The following is a 15,077-nucleotide window of genomic DNA, read 5'->3' as shown; positions in this document are numbered from 1 at the left end:
TTGAAGAGTAGCCACTTAACACAAACTACCCCTATCCTGGTTGCAAGTTATTCCCCCATGCCCGCATGGAGGGCGAAAGCTACATCCAGGGATTTTGCGAGTGGCGGCCTGGAACTGTGGGGATTGTCCAATCACATGCTTAGGGTGTTCACCAATTGGAAGAGGGACTCCTGCTTCACTCGGGCCTGGCCCTCAACGTACTTGGGGACCCGCACGTGCCACATTTGGCGCTTCTCACCATGCTGGCCTATGGATATGGGACTGCAGCGATTGTGGTGGTGCTCAGGGTGTGCTTCACAGGAAAGCACACCAATACGAAGAAGTACTCTTCCTACTTTACTGGGGCGTGGCCTGCACGCTACTTGGAGAAAGGCACGTGCCATATTCTGCGCTTCTCAGCATGCTGGTCAATGGAAATGAGACTATGGATTTTGGCCAACCAGGTGCTCGGGGTGTACGTCCAGGAAAGAGCTCCGATAGGGAGATGGAGGAGATGGAGGAGTCCTGCCTCACTGGGGCGCAGCCCTTACGCTCATTGGGGAAAGGCAAGTGGCACATTTTGCGCTTCTCACCATGGTGGCCAATGGAAATGAGACTATGGATTTTGGCCAATCAGGTGCTCTGGGTGTGCGTCACAGGAAAGGACGGCATTCATTTTCGCCATTACTTTGTGAACTGCTGCTGTAAAACATGGCAAGACGCAGTTTTCATCATGGGTGATGGCTTGGTGGAAGAACTGTGCGTGTATGCCCTCCAAGAAGACTTGTCTGCCAATTTCGGTTTGGAGGGAGTGGAGGCTTTGTGGTGTAGTGTTGAATCGTACTATTTCTGCAGACGGCTTGTAGAATGTTGACGCGTGGCCTCTTCGGTAACTGTACATTTTGTGATCGTGCACTTTGGGGCCTTCTTTTTGGCTTACATTCCTTGTTCTAGTGTGCTTAGTCAACTGAAGATTATGATGAAAGCAGTGCAGCGCATTTTTCCTACTGCCAAGGTGCTTTTCTCATGTATACCCCAGAGAATAGTGTGGAAGTATTCCAAGGATTCCTGTTGCCAGCCAGTGGTCGAAAGGGGCCTCATCAACAGAAGCACGTGTGACTTCTTGAGTGCTGCTGGGATATTCTCTTGTCAGAATGAGAACATTGGTTCGCGATACATAAAATTTTTCAAGGCAAATGGCATGTCTTTGTCGCACAGTGGCAATTAAATGTTGTTTCACAATCTACACACTGCACTGAAAACCCTACTATAAGAATGTGAGCTGACGTTCTCAACACACTTTTACATATGAAGACCGCAAAAAAAGTGTTTCCAAGGAAGCACATTTACAAAAAAAAAGGTTCTTTTAAGAGCCACCACGCCCAACGGCGTCCGCTCCTCTGGTTGAAAGTTATTTCCCCCACTCCTGCGCACGCTCAACAGAAAAAGTAAGCCAATATCCCTATAGTTGCAGGGTGGCACGTGTTACATACGCCCCTTTTGCAGGTGACAGCCATAGAAATGGGCCTGCATAGGCTACGGGATTGGGCAATAAGGTTTGTGGGTGTGCTGTGTAAGGACAGACTGTGGTACACAGTCTATTTGTCGACAGAAATGCAGAGGTTATGGCTGTGTGTTTCACGAGGCACAGCGTGCAGGTTTTAGGGGATTCCGACATACGTTGAGTGTAAGTGAATGGAAAACACTGTGCAGTGGTTACTCATTTTGCAATCTATCATGTGCATGTGTAGTGCTATGGTGTAGCTACAGGGAAGTGCCAGATTTTGGTTTCTCTTTGTGACACTTTGGTGACACGCAATCATGCTGTTATTTTTGCTGTTCATTGTGCAGGGAAAATGGTGCAGCATGTTACACAACCTTAAGTGCCGTTTGCAATGGAGGCACTTGCCCAGTTCATGCGTTTGTTTCAGATCTCTTGCATACATTTCTACCGCATTATGCAGCCATTGATGTGGCAGCGTAATTTTCTGTTTGGTCCGTGAATGCAGACAGCGCGGTACATTGCAAAGAAGAGTATTTGTGGCTTCGGTCGACATGTGCCAATGGCATCCTTTGCCCATGGGACAATGACGTCTTACAGCACAAATGCTTTTCCCCAGCTATGTTTTTCTTACTATGCCAAAAAAGCAAAAGACCAAGTACACAACTAGGTCACTCAACTGCTCTCCAGAAAACCCAACCGGGTACATTGATAATGCAAATTCATCAAAAGTTTAATGTATTTCCGAAATTATATGTTCACATATAATAACCACGTTAGTCCATTGATTTTTCAAAAAAAGAGAGTTTTTATCAACAAATAGTTGCGTGAAGGCATAGTAATCTGCCTCGTTACCAATATTTCCTTAGCGAGGAAGGAAAAGCCACTTAACATCTCATGTCAGACAAAAACATTTGCCAATGCATTTCGGATTCATATATCCTTCTTCAGGGCAAGTCTGCAAATTGTACATGTGTCATATCATAATATTCCAAAATTAATGTATCGACAATAATTAAATGAATAAAGTAAATAACATACCAATAATTGTTGTGGTGGAAAAGGTCAAAATTGATAGATGCGGATAACAGGAAACAGAAGGAGAAGAAGAAAACAGCAGTGAGAGGGCTGATGCATATAAAATTGGCAAGAAATAAAAATTCGAATAGCATTTACCTGACTGAGTAGTAAAGTGCTTGCATGCGTGGTGGCTTGGTGTGCGAAAACATGTGGACGGCAGTGAACTGCCCGGGAAAATGTCAGCGCCGTAGCGCAGCCTTCGGAATAGGCTGAAATGTAATGAAAGTACCATAAGCTATGGAAGCAGACAGGTACGATCAGTATAGATAAATCTTTAAGAAGGCTTACCGTGTGACCAGCGAGCGATAGAACTGTTCCTCTCGCTAGCTCACTTGAAACTGCGATGCACGCATCGGCGCGTTGTCAGGACAACGCCTCTTAAATCTACCACGTGACCGCGTTCCCGAAGGACTCGCGGGTAGGGATAACAGACTGTGTGTGGATCTCCGGAAGGGAGTGCAAAGTCAAAAAATAATTTACATTCTACCAAAAGGTAATCACGGAATAATGGTGACTCAAAATTATCAATAATGAAAAACATGGAAATAGAAGAAATACTGCCAAAGTAAAGAAGAGTAAAGACAAGCAGTAGCCAAAGGTATGAAAGTGAGATGGCAATTAAAATGGTGTCCAACCCAGAGGCGGGCTGCTAAATATGTTAAGCACAGTATACATAATATTAGTAACACATGGTTGTGGAATTACATTCTGAAATTACAATCAACATACAAAGTGCAGTGTCGAACAGTGGTGACACCAAAGGGAGTAACACTGATGGTGCAAGCCTCCCCACTGCTATGGTGGTGCAAAACAACGCCACCTTGGGTCCCAGACAATTGTCCAGGAGACGTAGCGGGGAGGACACAAATAGATCAGTCATATGGAAATTCACAGTATATAATAGCTAGAAACATGTCTATAAAGCAATTCACAGTATATAATAGCTAGAAACATGTCCATTTTTGGATATCTGCATTAAGAGAGAGACTACATCTTACAGTACCTCAATCTTCCGGAAACCGACAGATCGTAACAATCTGTTACATCGCTTAAGTTTTCACCAACCCAGTTTACTCAAGAACCTTCCATACAGTCAACTGCTTAGGGTAAAGAAGATTGTTAGCGACCCCGAGGATTGTGCAGTCCAACAACAGATTATGAAAGAGAAATTTCTAGCCCGGGGCTACAAACAAACAGAACTCGACATAGCATCAAATAGGGTCAGTACCCTGACACGAGAAACTTTGTTATCTACCCAAAATCCCAGAAATAAGAAAGAATTAAAAACACCGGTATTTGTTTCTAAATTTTCAACTCAGAGTAACAGGATTAAGAAAACTATTAGTAAGCACTGGGGGATAAGAAATTTGAAGAATGATGTCCGAGTACAAAGTTTATTCACTGAATTACCGGTATTTGCCTATCAACGTAGCAGGAACTTGAGGGATGAACTGGTATATACTAGACCCCCCTTGAAAGAATCTGCAACCCAACGCACTGGGACATACCCTTGCCTCCACTGTACCAATTGTAATTCAGTAATTAAAGGAGACTCTATCAACCATCCCAGAACAGGGAAAAAGATTCCGCTCAAGAACTATGGTACTTGTGATAGCACCAATATAATCTACGGCATCAAATGCCCATGTGGAAAATTCTATGTGGGACAATCCACAAGAATGGCTAAAGTGAGGTGGAATGAGCATCGCTCATGCATCCGGACTGCTAACACCAACTCTGCTGTAGCCCGCCACTGGATGGAGAATGGTCATAATTTGACCCAAATCAGATTTGTGATCTTGGAGGTACTGACTAAGAATAATCCTCACGAAGATTTGAACCAGCGGTTGAACCGAAGAGAGACATTTTGGATCGACAAACTTGGGAGTTTGGTTCCCCATGGAATGAACGAGGAGATCAATTATCACTGTTTTTTATAATTTTACCTTTTCTTTGATTCTATGGACATGTTTCTAGCTATTATATACTGTGAATTGCTTTATAGACATGTTTCTAGCTATTATATACTGTGAATTTCCATATGACTGATCTATTTGTGTCCTCCCCGCTACGTCTCCTGGACAATTGTCTGGGACCCAAGGTGGCGTTGTTTTGCGCCACCATAGCAGTGGGGAGGCTTGCACCATCAGTGTTACTCCCTTTGGTGTCGCCACTGTTCGACACTGCACTTTGTATGTTGATTGTAATTTCAGAATGTAATTCCACAACCATGTGTTACTAATATTATGTATACTGTGCTTAACATATTTAGCAGCCCGCCTCTGGGTTGGACACCATTTTAATTGCCATCTCACTTTCATACCTTTGGCTACTGCTTGTCTTTACTCTTCTTTACTTTGGCAGTATTTCTTCTATTTCCATGTTTTTCATTATTGATAATTTTGAGTCACCATTATTCCGTGATTACCTTTTGGTAGAATGTAAATTATTTTTTGACTTTGCACTCCCTTCCGTAGATCCACACACAGTCTGTTATCCCTACCCGCGAGTCCTTCGGGAACGCGGTCACGTGGTAGATTTAAGAGGCGTTGTCCTGACAACGCGCCGATGCGTGCATCGCAGTTTCAAGTGAGCTAGCGAGAGGAACAGTTCTATCGCTCGCTGGTCACACGGTAAGCCTTCTTAAAGATTTATCTATACTGATCGTACCTGTCTGCTTCCATAGCTTATGGTACTTTCATTACATTTCAGCCTATTCCGAAGGCTGCGCTACGGCGCTGACATTTTCCCGGGCAGTTCACTGCCGTCCACATGTTTTCGCACACCAAGCCACCACGCATGCAAGCACTTTACTACTCAGTCAGGTAAATGCTATTCGAATTTTTATTTCTTGCCAATTTTATATGCATCAGCCCTCTCACTGCTGTTTTCTTCTTCTCCTTCTGTTTCCTGTTATCCGCATCTATCAATTTTGACCTTTTCCACCACAACAATTATTGGTATGTTATTTACTTTATTCATTTAATTATTGTCGATACATTAATTTTGGAATATTATGATATGACACATGTACAATTTGCAGACTTGCCCTGAAGAAGGATATATGAATCCGAAATGCATTGGCAAATGTTTTTGTCTGACATGAGATGTTAAGTGGCTTTTCCTTCCTCGCTAAGGAAATATTGGTAACGAGGCAGATTACTATGCCTTCACGCAACTATTTGTTGATAAAAACTCTCTTTTTTTGAAAAATCAATGGACTAACGTGGTTATTATATGTGAACATATAATTTCGGAAATACATTAAACTTTTGATGAATTTGCATTATCAATGTACCCGGTTGGGTTTTCTGGAGAGCAGTTGAGTGACCTAGTTGTGTACTTGGTCTTTTGCTTTTTTAGTTGAGTTTAGATTTGGGTGTCTCCTCATTTATCTCAGCTGGCTCCCTCTTACAATTTTTGGACAAGAAATCACATAAGAAACTAATTTTCTAAAAAATCAGTATCCGAGTAAAGATTACAAAGTGGTGCCCACTTCTTTGCTGCTATTTTCTTACTATGCCAGCCATCCAGATTTTGGCACACCCCATTTAAATTGACTTGGTGCCCTTCTTGAAAGTAGTGAAATGTTTTTATACTAAATGCTGCGCTGTGGCTCTCTTGAAAACGCGCTGGAATACCTAAAAAAAACCTCTTTGTACAGCAAACCCCTTTGTAACCGATTGAACTAGAGTGTTTACCACATTGCCACGCCCCCCACCCTGCGTGCATGCATTGGCAATTCTGTTGTTAATCTGTGGAAGGTGCTTTCTTTATTTCCCTTTTTCACTTTCACAGTTCATTTTCATTTATTATGGTGTTCTCACACACGCCACAGAAGGAACGGCAGGAAAGGTCCAGTACAGAAGGGGCAGCACCTGTCTGCATACTACAGGGGACGTGCCAGGAGACGGAATTATTGAGTGGTCCTCACTAGGCGCCAGTCATTGTAATGCTCCTGTAAGGACCGTTCCCACGCCCTTCCAAGTACCTTCCCTCTGTACAGTAGCGCTTTGCAGTACATGCACGATACAATGCCCTTTGAAGGGTAAGGGTCTGTAGCGCGGCATCTGGTTTGCAAAGGTTGTTTACATACATTGTGGAATACAAGAATGTTTACAAGGACGGGAAACGCAGCTTCATTACGTGTAGCAGGAAGCCATTTATTCTGTGCGACCCATGCAGCTACAGCGCCTTTCTAACTGGCACTAAGGTTGTTTGCGCTCTGCATATTTTTCTGTTTCCTTACTTGCCTTTACATGCACTATTATGTGCGTGAGGAAGGTGCAGCAGCTTCGCCATTTTGCAGACTAAATACAAACAGTCGCACCTGCAGTTGCATGTTTTCTTCAAATGTATGACCGGCAGGCGACCTCTTGATACTTTCTGTCGCACCACTGAGTGCAGACACAATGGGCCTCATTACGAGTCCGGCGGTAGCCGTGCCGGAAAAACAGCATGTAGCTGCCACTAGCCCATACCCTGCTCTGTGGGCAACACACAGGTGCCCAACAACACAAATAAGGGGTACAAGGGTGTACCCCCACCCATGGGTGTCATAACGGTATCTCATGGGTGTTGTTCACCAAAAGATAAACTGAAGGCTGCACTGCTAGAGGTCCAGGTTGGACCTCAGTGGCAAAAAACATAAGCAAAACACATATAAAGAATTGGCAGGACAAGGACTAGGAGGCCCTGTACCATCATAAGGCATTTCCAGCATCACAGTGACTATCTGCCCGAGGGCTACTATTCAGACCACAAAGGGTGCCAGGGACCCTCGTTAAATTGTGGTTTGCCACGGGGTGAACCAAATCGCCTACCTCTCCTGAAGAGATGTACCAGTCTGCAGCCTCCTCCTCTCATTCATTCTATACCTCAACCCAGAGACGTTTCTGTGGACATTCTGACCATGCTGCACACGCTGGTATCAGAAATTCAGCAAAAGGCTGCCACCCACACCGAGCCCTGCTCCGCCTGGAAGTCCTCCAAGGCCGCTTTCCAGAAGTCCTTCCAGGCTCAAACATATGTGAAAGGATCCTGCAGGTCCAAGGTATCAACCAACACTGCCTTCTCCACCTCAGTTGTTGAAACTGACAGGGGACCCTGCCACGCACATGGATAAGAGCACGGATACAGTGGCTAAGGTCACAGACTAAGCCAATGATTTTGTGCCGGCAGGCGGAGAGCCAGTAGGTGCAGATGACCCGCACAGGGCCTCTCCCCCAGATGAGGTAGTCACTTTCCATTCGATGATTTCCAGGGCCTCCAAATGTTTTCAGCTGGTGCCTTAGGAGACGAAAAAGGAAGGTTTCCTTCATCAACGTGTCATGATGCCTACTCCCGGGAAGCCAGTTCAGGACCAGCGTCCCCGAAAGCAGACATCATGTCCCCAGGGAGAGACCCAGCAACCCCTTATAGGGGCTCTTTGGACATTGTCCTGGTGCCTTTGGCGCCAGGCTCATAGAAGGCATCAGTCCTGCCACCATAGGCGCCAGGCTCATTATGGGAGTGCCTGGATGGACTTACCTGATGCAGACCATGCTGCCGGATCCAGACCTCCTTGAGGTCTGAAAGGGACTATTTTACCTATGGGACTATTTTACCACTCGGGCATGGCTTAGGAGGAATACTTACCTGGAACTACTTTGGGGGCTATTTAAACCACGCCCAGACAGCAGCTCATGCTTCGCGTTGTTCTGCATCTAGCAGCTGGACGCTCACCGTGTCTGCTCCTGCATCCTGGCTCCAGCCACGCCCGCCTGCAACCTGGAACACCTGAAAAGGAAGGAAAAGAGAGAAAGGTGAATAATTGAACTTTACCTACCTCCATCCGGAGTCCGGAACCATCACTCCGACGATACTGAAAAAAGAAATTATTTTTAGAAGCGCATTGCATCGCTCGCTGCAGCGCCGCGTTCCACTCATCTTCACGAGGCACCCTCGGGCTCTTCAGCGACTAAGGAGAAAAAGAGACAAAACAAAGGTGAGCGAAGGAACAGATTGAGGAAAGCCTGATTCTTCCACCTTAAGACTTACCTGATTATTGTTGGGACAATCTTTCCTCACCTCGGGTCGGTGCCGCTTCTTTGGCACTTCCGTACCCCGGCCCCTAAGGGGAAAAAGACACACGCATTAGTGGGTGAAAGCAAGATCACTAAGGGAACCATCCATCAAAAAGACTCACCAGAGTTTACCTTCGCCAAATCCATTCCTCAACGCAGATTCTTCATCCTGCATCTGAAATGGAGAAAAGGACAACGGACAATTAAGGCTTGAACTTTTGCAACTGAATACTTACGGCCTCATATCGGAAAAGTCAAGCAGAGTTGAATACTCACCAAACCCGAGATCCAACGCGCCCCTGCATCGCCCCTGCATCGGAAGCAGGATGGAGAGCTCGTCCTTTCAGACTCTAAGGTGAGACTCTACGGGGAATCGCAGAGGGGGTTCGAGGAGTGTGAGAGGGGGAAGGGGGGAATCCGACACATTATCCAGCAGACAGTTAATCCCCTTTTCCATATACAGAAGGATTCTTCTACGGGCCAGACAGGCGAGGTTTGGGGGTCCGGTCCGGTCCAGTCCGTCTTCCGAGTCCTGCGCATCACTTTAGAAGAGGTCATAGCAGTCCAGAACAGGTCGGCGCCTCCGTGGGAATCAGGTGAGCGTTACACAACGTTGCAGGTCCAGGCAGAGGACCATCATGTCCGTTCCTTTGTTGGGCGATATCTGGGATGAAGGCCTAGTACTGTTGAAGAATCAGAGCCCCACCCAAGCGGGATAGGCTCGTGAAGAAATAGAGTCCCAGGCTCAGCCCCCAAGTGCCTGAGGTCCCAGACTTCACCTGGCTCTTTGGTCTCGGCTGCGGCAAAGAAACTCTGTGAATCAGTCGTCCATGGTACCCCCGGACCAGGAGGGGAAGAAGCTGGAGGCTATGGGGAAAATAATTATCTATGGGGCTGCCAACACCATTAAGTCTGCTAATGCATTGGCCATTTTGTCACGCTACAACCGGGAGCTCTGGTACAAGCTGGGTCCTATTCTTGACTTCCTACTTAAAAGGAAGGCAGAAGCCCTTGAACTGTTCCCATAGAGGGAGGTGGCCTTGGATCATGCCATCACAGTGGCGGTGGACATCGCAGACACTGAATTCCGTTTGATGGGCAACAGAGTGTCTCTTCATCGGCAGGGATGGCTGAAGGCCACCAACTTCAGGGCAGACGTTCAGTCGAAGGGTTTAGATATACCATTCGGTGGAGAAAACCTGTTTGGCAAGACGGTCGCTGAGTCTCTCCATATAATCAAGACTGACACAGAGACAGCCCGTTCGCTGGGCACCCTGCAGTAACGTTAGTTGTCCTTTCGTTCCTGAAGCGTAATACCTGGCAGGCCCTCCAAGGGCTACACCAGCCCTTATCGGCAGCCCTCCTGCTCCATGACGCAGCAGGCGTACAAATGCCGCTCGAAGGCATACATCAGCAGAGGATAGAGCCGGCGCCAGCCGCAGGGCATGTCTCTAGCACCTAAATGGGCCTAAAATGGCCATGGACTCGGGCCGACACTCGTGCACCCCGGTGGGAGGCCGGCTGGCGAGGTTCGTCAGCGCATTAAAGACCATCACCGACATCTGGGTTCTGGATGCTCCTGGACAGGGTCACACCTTGGGTTCCAACGCAGGTGTCCTCGTATTCCCCCTGTAGCGTGACAAGAACAGCACGTGGCGCAACTGCTTTAGGAGGTCTAAGACATGTTAAAAAAGGGGGTGATATAACCTGTTGCCCAGCACCTACGGGATTCCAGGGTGTACTCCAGATACTATCTGGTCCTAAAGAAGACAGGAACATGGAGGCTGATCCTGCATCGCCTCAACAAGTACCTGAAGTCCCAGAAGTTCAGGATGGTCACGTTGCAGCATGTGCTCGGCCAACTGGAGGAATGTGACTTGCTGGCATCTCTGGACCTGAAGGACGCCTACTTCCACATCCCCATCCATCGGAAGCACTGCAAGTTGTTGTGGTTCGTGGTTGAGGGACGACACTATCAGTTCAAGGCACTTCCCTTCGGCCTGAAAGCAGCCCGAGGGTCTTCACAAAGTGCTTGGCTCCGGTGGCAGCGCATCTTAGTCTTGAGGTCATCCACTCCTACCCTTACCTGGACGATTGGCTAGTTCGATCCTGCTCACATGCTCTGGTAAACCAGCACACAGCGAGGACTGTTTGTCTACTGATGGATCTGAGATTCTCCACAAATTATCCAAAGTCCTGCTTGCAGCATCACAGAATGTTCGGTTTTGGGGGCACGACTAAAGACAGTGGCTTGCCTGTCATGATGCCTACCTCTAAGGAGCCAGGCCGGGCCCAGCAACCCCAGAGGCAGACATCATTTTCCCCAGGGAAGTCTCAGCGGGCCCAAGTCGGGGCCCTTTGGACTCAGTCCTGGCGCCTTAGGCGCCAGGCTCATAGAAGAGGATATGTGTTTAAGTGCTTGGGTGCACACTTACCTGATGCAGACCTTGCTGCTTCATCCAGGCCCTCTTGAGGCCTGAATGGGACTACTTAACCTGTAGGACTACTTCACCACCCGGGTGTGGTCGGGGAAGGATACATACCTGATTGGTGGAAGGATACATACCAGGAACTTCTTCCAAGGCTATTTAAACCCCACCCGAACAGCCACACATGCTTCGCGTTGTTCTGCACCTAGCAGCTGGACGCTCACCGTGTCAGCTCCTGCATCCTGACTTCAGCCACGCCTGCCAGCACCCTGGAACACCTGCAAGGGGAGAAAGGAAGAGAATAGGAGAAGAAAAGCCCTTACCTGCTAAATCTGCATCCCAGAGTCATTTCTCCAACGGCCCTGAAAAGGAAGACATCATTTTAAAGGCATTTCGTTTCGATCGCTGCAGCGCTGCATTTTACTCACCTTTGCAAGGCGCTTCCATCTTCAGCAGCGATCTTCCGGATTCAGCTACGCCCCGGCGCCTAGAGGAAAAAAGACAAGAACAAAGGTGAGAGGGAGAAAAGGAATAAGGAAAGCTCAGTTTCCTTTTAAGTGTTACCTGTTGGATTATTCCCACTGCATTTCGGGTCCTGCCGCTTCCTGGCATCTCCGGACCCCGGCCCCTATGGGGAAAAAAGACAAAGACATTGAATGAGCGAATGCAAAGACATTACCTGAGCGCTCATCCAGAACTGTTTCACTTCGGGTCAGCGCCATATCTCCGGCACTCCGAACCCTGGCCCCTAAGGGGAAAAAGACATAAGCATTAGCGCTTGCTGCAATTAGACAACGAACATTATTATTAAGCTTGAACTTTTGAACAGAACTTTTACAGCGCCTTACCTGAACAGTCAAGCTTACCTGAACTCCCATCAATCCTCAATCCAGTGAAGTAACTGGGTTTCAACGCGCCCCTGCATCAGAAGCAGGATGGAGAGCTCATCCTTCCAAACCCTAAGGTGAGGCTTCACGGGGAATCGTGGAGGAGGTATCGTGGAGGGTTGGAAGGGAGTGGGAGGCTTGAGCATTGTTCCACAGTTGGTAATACTCCCTTTTCACGCACAGGAGGGTATCCAACGAGCCAGGGAAGCCAGAATAGAGGGGCCCTTCCTGTCCATCTTCAGAGTTCTGCGCCTTCGACGCCGCGCCTCCGTGGGAACCAGGTGAGCGTTACATTGCCTGACTGCTCTGTCGCAATACCAGGTGGTAGCCATTTTAGGGAAGGTGCAGCGCCTGTTGTCGGTGGGGTGGGCAACTGTGCGAGCTGTGAAGTCGTTATTAGGCATGATGTCCTCCTGCATCAACCTCGTCCTGCTTTGCAGACTACAGATGAGGCCTATCCAGGAGTTTCTGGATGCGAGATAGCTGCAAGTCTCGGGATCCTGGACAGACAAGAACCCCCTCAACGAGGTGTTCTGATGAGCAGTACATTGGTGGGGTGTGTGCTCTCATTTCACGCAACGGGCCCCATTTCAAGTTCCTCCTTACCAGGACACAGTCACCACGGATGCCTCTCTGGAGGATTGTGGAGCTCGTACCAGACAGAAGAAAAGATCCTTCACGTCCACGTCCTTGAGCTTGCACTGTCTTCTGGGCCCTCGAGTCTTTCCTGCCGTCGATGAGGAGCAAGGTGGTGAGGATCTTCAGACAACACCCACCAACATGTTCTGCATCCGGAAGTGGGGCGGGACCCGCTCTCTGTCTCTCTCCCGGGAGGCCCAGGATCTGTGGCACTGGGTCGTTCGTCAGGACATGTTTCTCTTCCCGTTTTACCTGGCGGGCTCCAAGAACACCATTGCAGACTTCGTTCAGCAGGGAACTAAATTCTTGCCACGAGTGGGAGCTTCGCCAGGGCCAGGTGGATCTTCTGTTCCATGAACGGTGTCATCCCCAGATCGACCTTTTTGTGACAGCGCCAAATTCCAATTGTCAGAATATAGCCAACAGGTTCCCACAGTCTAGGAGCATGGGGAATGCATTCTTGTTCCTGTGGGAGGGACTTTTCCTATACCCTTTTCCTCTGTTCCCCATCCTGCTACGAGTGATCAACACACTCAGACACTGTCCCTGCAGGATGATACTCGTCGCTCCAGCATGGCTTTGACAAATCTGTTATCCAGACCTGCTACGTCTGTCGGTGGTTCCATCCATCAAGCTGCCACTACTTCCGGACCTTCAGTCCAGAGAGGGAAGAGCGTTTCTGGACCATGACCCAGTGTCTCTGGACCGAAGGGCCTGGATCCTGCAGCCCTAGAGTTTGGGCATTATGCTTTACCTGCGGAATGTAAGGATAGCCTGGCCAAGACCAGGGCCTCTTCAATGTTGATGTGCTATGGCCATAAGTGGAAGTGTTTCTCTGTGTTGTGCCAGACTCAGAAGATTACCCCTCCGCGTATCACAGCCCTACAGCTCTTGCCATACCTGCTTTCCTTGGCCAAGGCTTGACTCGCTTATGCCTCTATTAAAGTGCACCTGGCTGCCATATCCCATTACACCAGGGCGCCGGTTGGCCTTCTCTGTGGTCGCACAGACTCGTCAAGGAGTTCCTCAAAGCACATTTTAGGACTTTTCCGCCAGTGAAGGCTCCTGCCCTGGCTCAGGAGTTCAATGTGGTTTTGACTAATCTCATGGGTGCCCCCTTTGAGCTTATGCCTCAGGCCCTGCTCAGGTTTTTATCATGGAAGATGGCTTTCCTCATGGCGATCACCTCAGCCAGGCAGGTCGGGAGATCCTGGCCCTATTGTGCAAGCAGTCGTGCTTGTCCTTCTACACTTCAAAGGTGGCACTGCGTACACACCCCACCTTTATGCCGCAGGTGCTGTCTGAGTTCCACCTCAACGAGCCTTTGGTGTTGCCCGACTTCTTCCTGACTCCATCGTCGCCAGCTGAGAGGTCTTTGCATTTGCTGGATGTTGCTTGTGCCTTAAGTTTTCCGTGGCACACACGAAGAGCTTTCGGAGGACTTCGCAGCTGTTCGTCAAATTTTTGACCTGCGAATCATGGAAATACTTTGTCTAAGGCTTCCATCGCCAGGTGGCCTTCCGGGTGCATCATGCACTGTCACCGACTGGCTAGTAGGCCGCTTCCAGGCCGGCCGAGAGCCCACTCCAGAGCCATTGCAGCAACAACAGTGTTTCTCTCTGGTGTTGCCCCTGCTTGACATCTACAGGGCCACTACATGGAGGACTACACACACACACCTTCACGAGGCTCTAATGTGTCGATTGAGATTCCAGGGAGAAGTCTTAAGTTGGCCAAGCGGTGCTACGCAACCTGTTCACCCAAGGTGAATCTGTTCCAGGGGTAAGTGTTTATTGCTTCTGTTGAGCCTTGCCACCTCCTGTGGTTGTGTATATGTACTGCTATGTGATCATTATTCATGAGCATGTGAATTCATGCCAGACCCCATGCTGAGGAAGGTTTAAGTTAGCTGTAACTTGTTCTCCACCAATGAAACACTGAGGGCTCCCTCCGCTGCATTTTCCAGCTGATGAGTGTTCCTGGGCTGGCTGAACTGTCAAACTGAAACAATGTTTCACTTTGACAGTTCAATTCCCCAGCCGCATATGCTCAATGAGCCATGCAAGGCTCAGGATACATTGCTTAGTCAGCCCTGCATAGCTCATTGAAAATGCGGGATGGGGAACTGCATGTCTGTGTATGCGAGGGGGAGCTCCTGCGCCTCCTTGCATATACAGACAGAGCAGGCTAGAGCAGGGTGTTTCAGCACCCACACTCGGGGCCCCTGCACGAATGTGCAGGAACCAGGAAGCTCTTGCTTCCGGGTTCCTGTTCATGATGCAGGAGCTGGATTGGAAACTTCAGAACCGGGGCTGAAGGTACATTTATGTTCATTTATTTTGTATGTGTGTGTGTGTGTGTGTTGGTGTGTGTGCGTGTGTTGGTGTGTGTGTGTGTGTGTGTTGGTGTGTGTTGGTGTGTGTTGGTCCGTGGAGCTGATTTTGGCGAGTTGAGGGAGGGTTGTACAAGGGTTGCACAACAAAGGCATTTTAAAAAA

General features: G+C 48.3%; 1 protein-coding gene across 1 annotated transcript in view; it reads left to right on the top strand.

Annotated features, from left to right (window-relative positions):
- The window catches only part of IGF2R (insulin like growth factor 2 receptor), a 2,762,372-nt gene that overhangs the window by 1,610,489 nt on the left and 1,136,806 nt on the right, over window positions 1–15,077 (top strand). The gene's annotated exons all lie outside the window — the stretch shown is intronic.

Source organism: Ambystoma mexicanum, chromosome 4p (assembly GCF_040938575.1).
Source record: "Ambystoma mexicanum isolate Mex_15411 chromosome 4p, UKY_AmexF1_1, whole genome shotgun sequence".
NCBI lineage: Eukaryota > Metazoa > Chordata > Amphibia > Caudata > Ambystomatidae > Ambystoma > Ambystoma mexicanum.
This window is presented reverse-complemented; position numbering and strand designations above follow the sequence as displayed.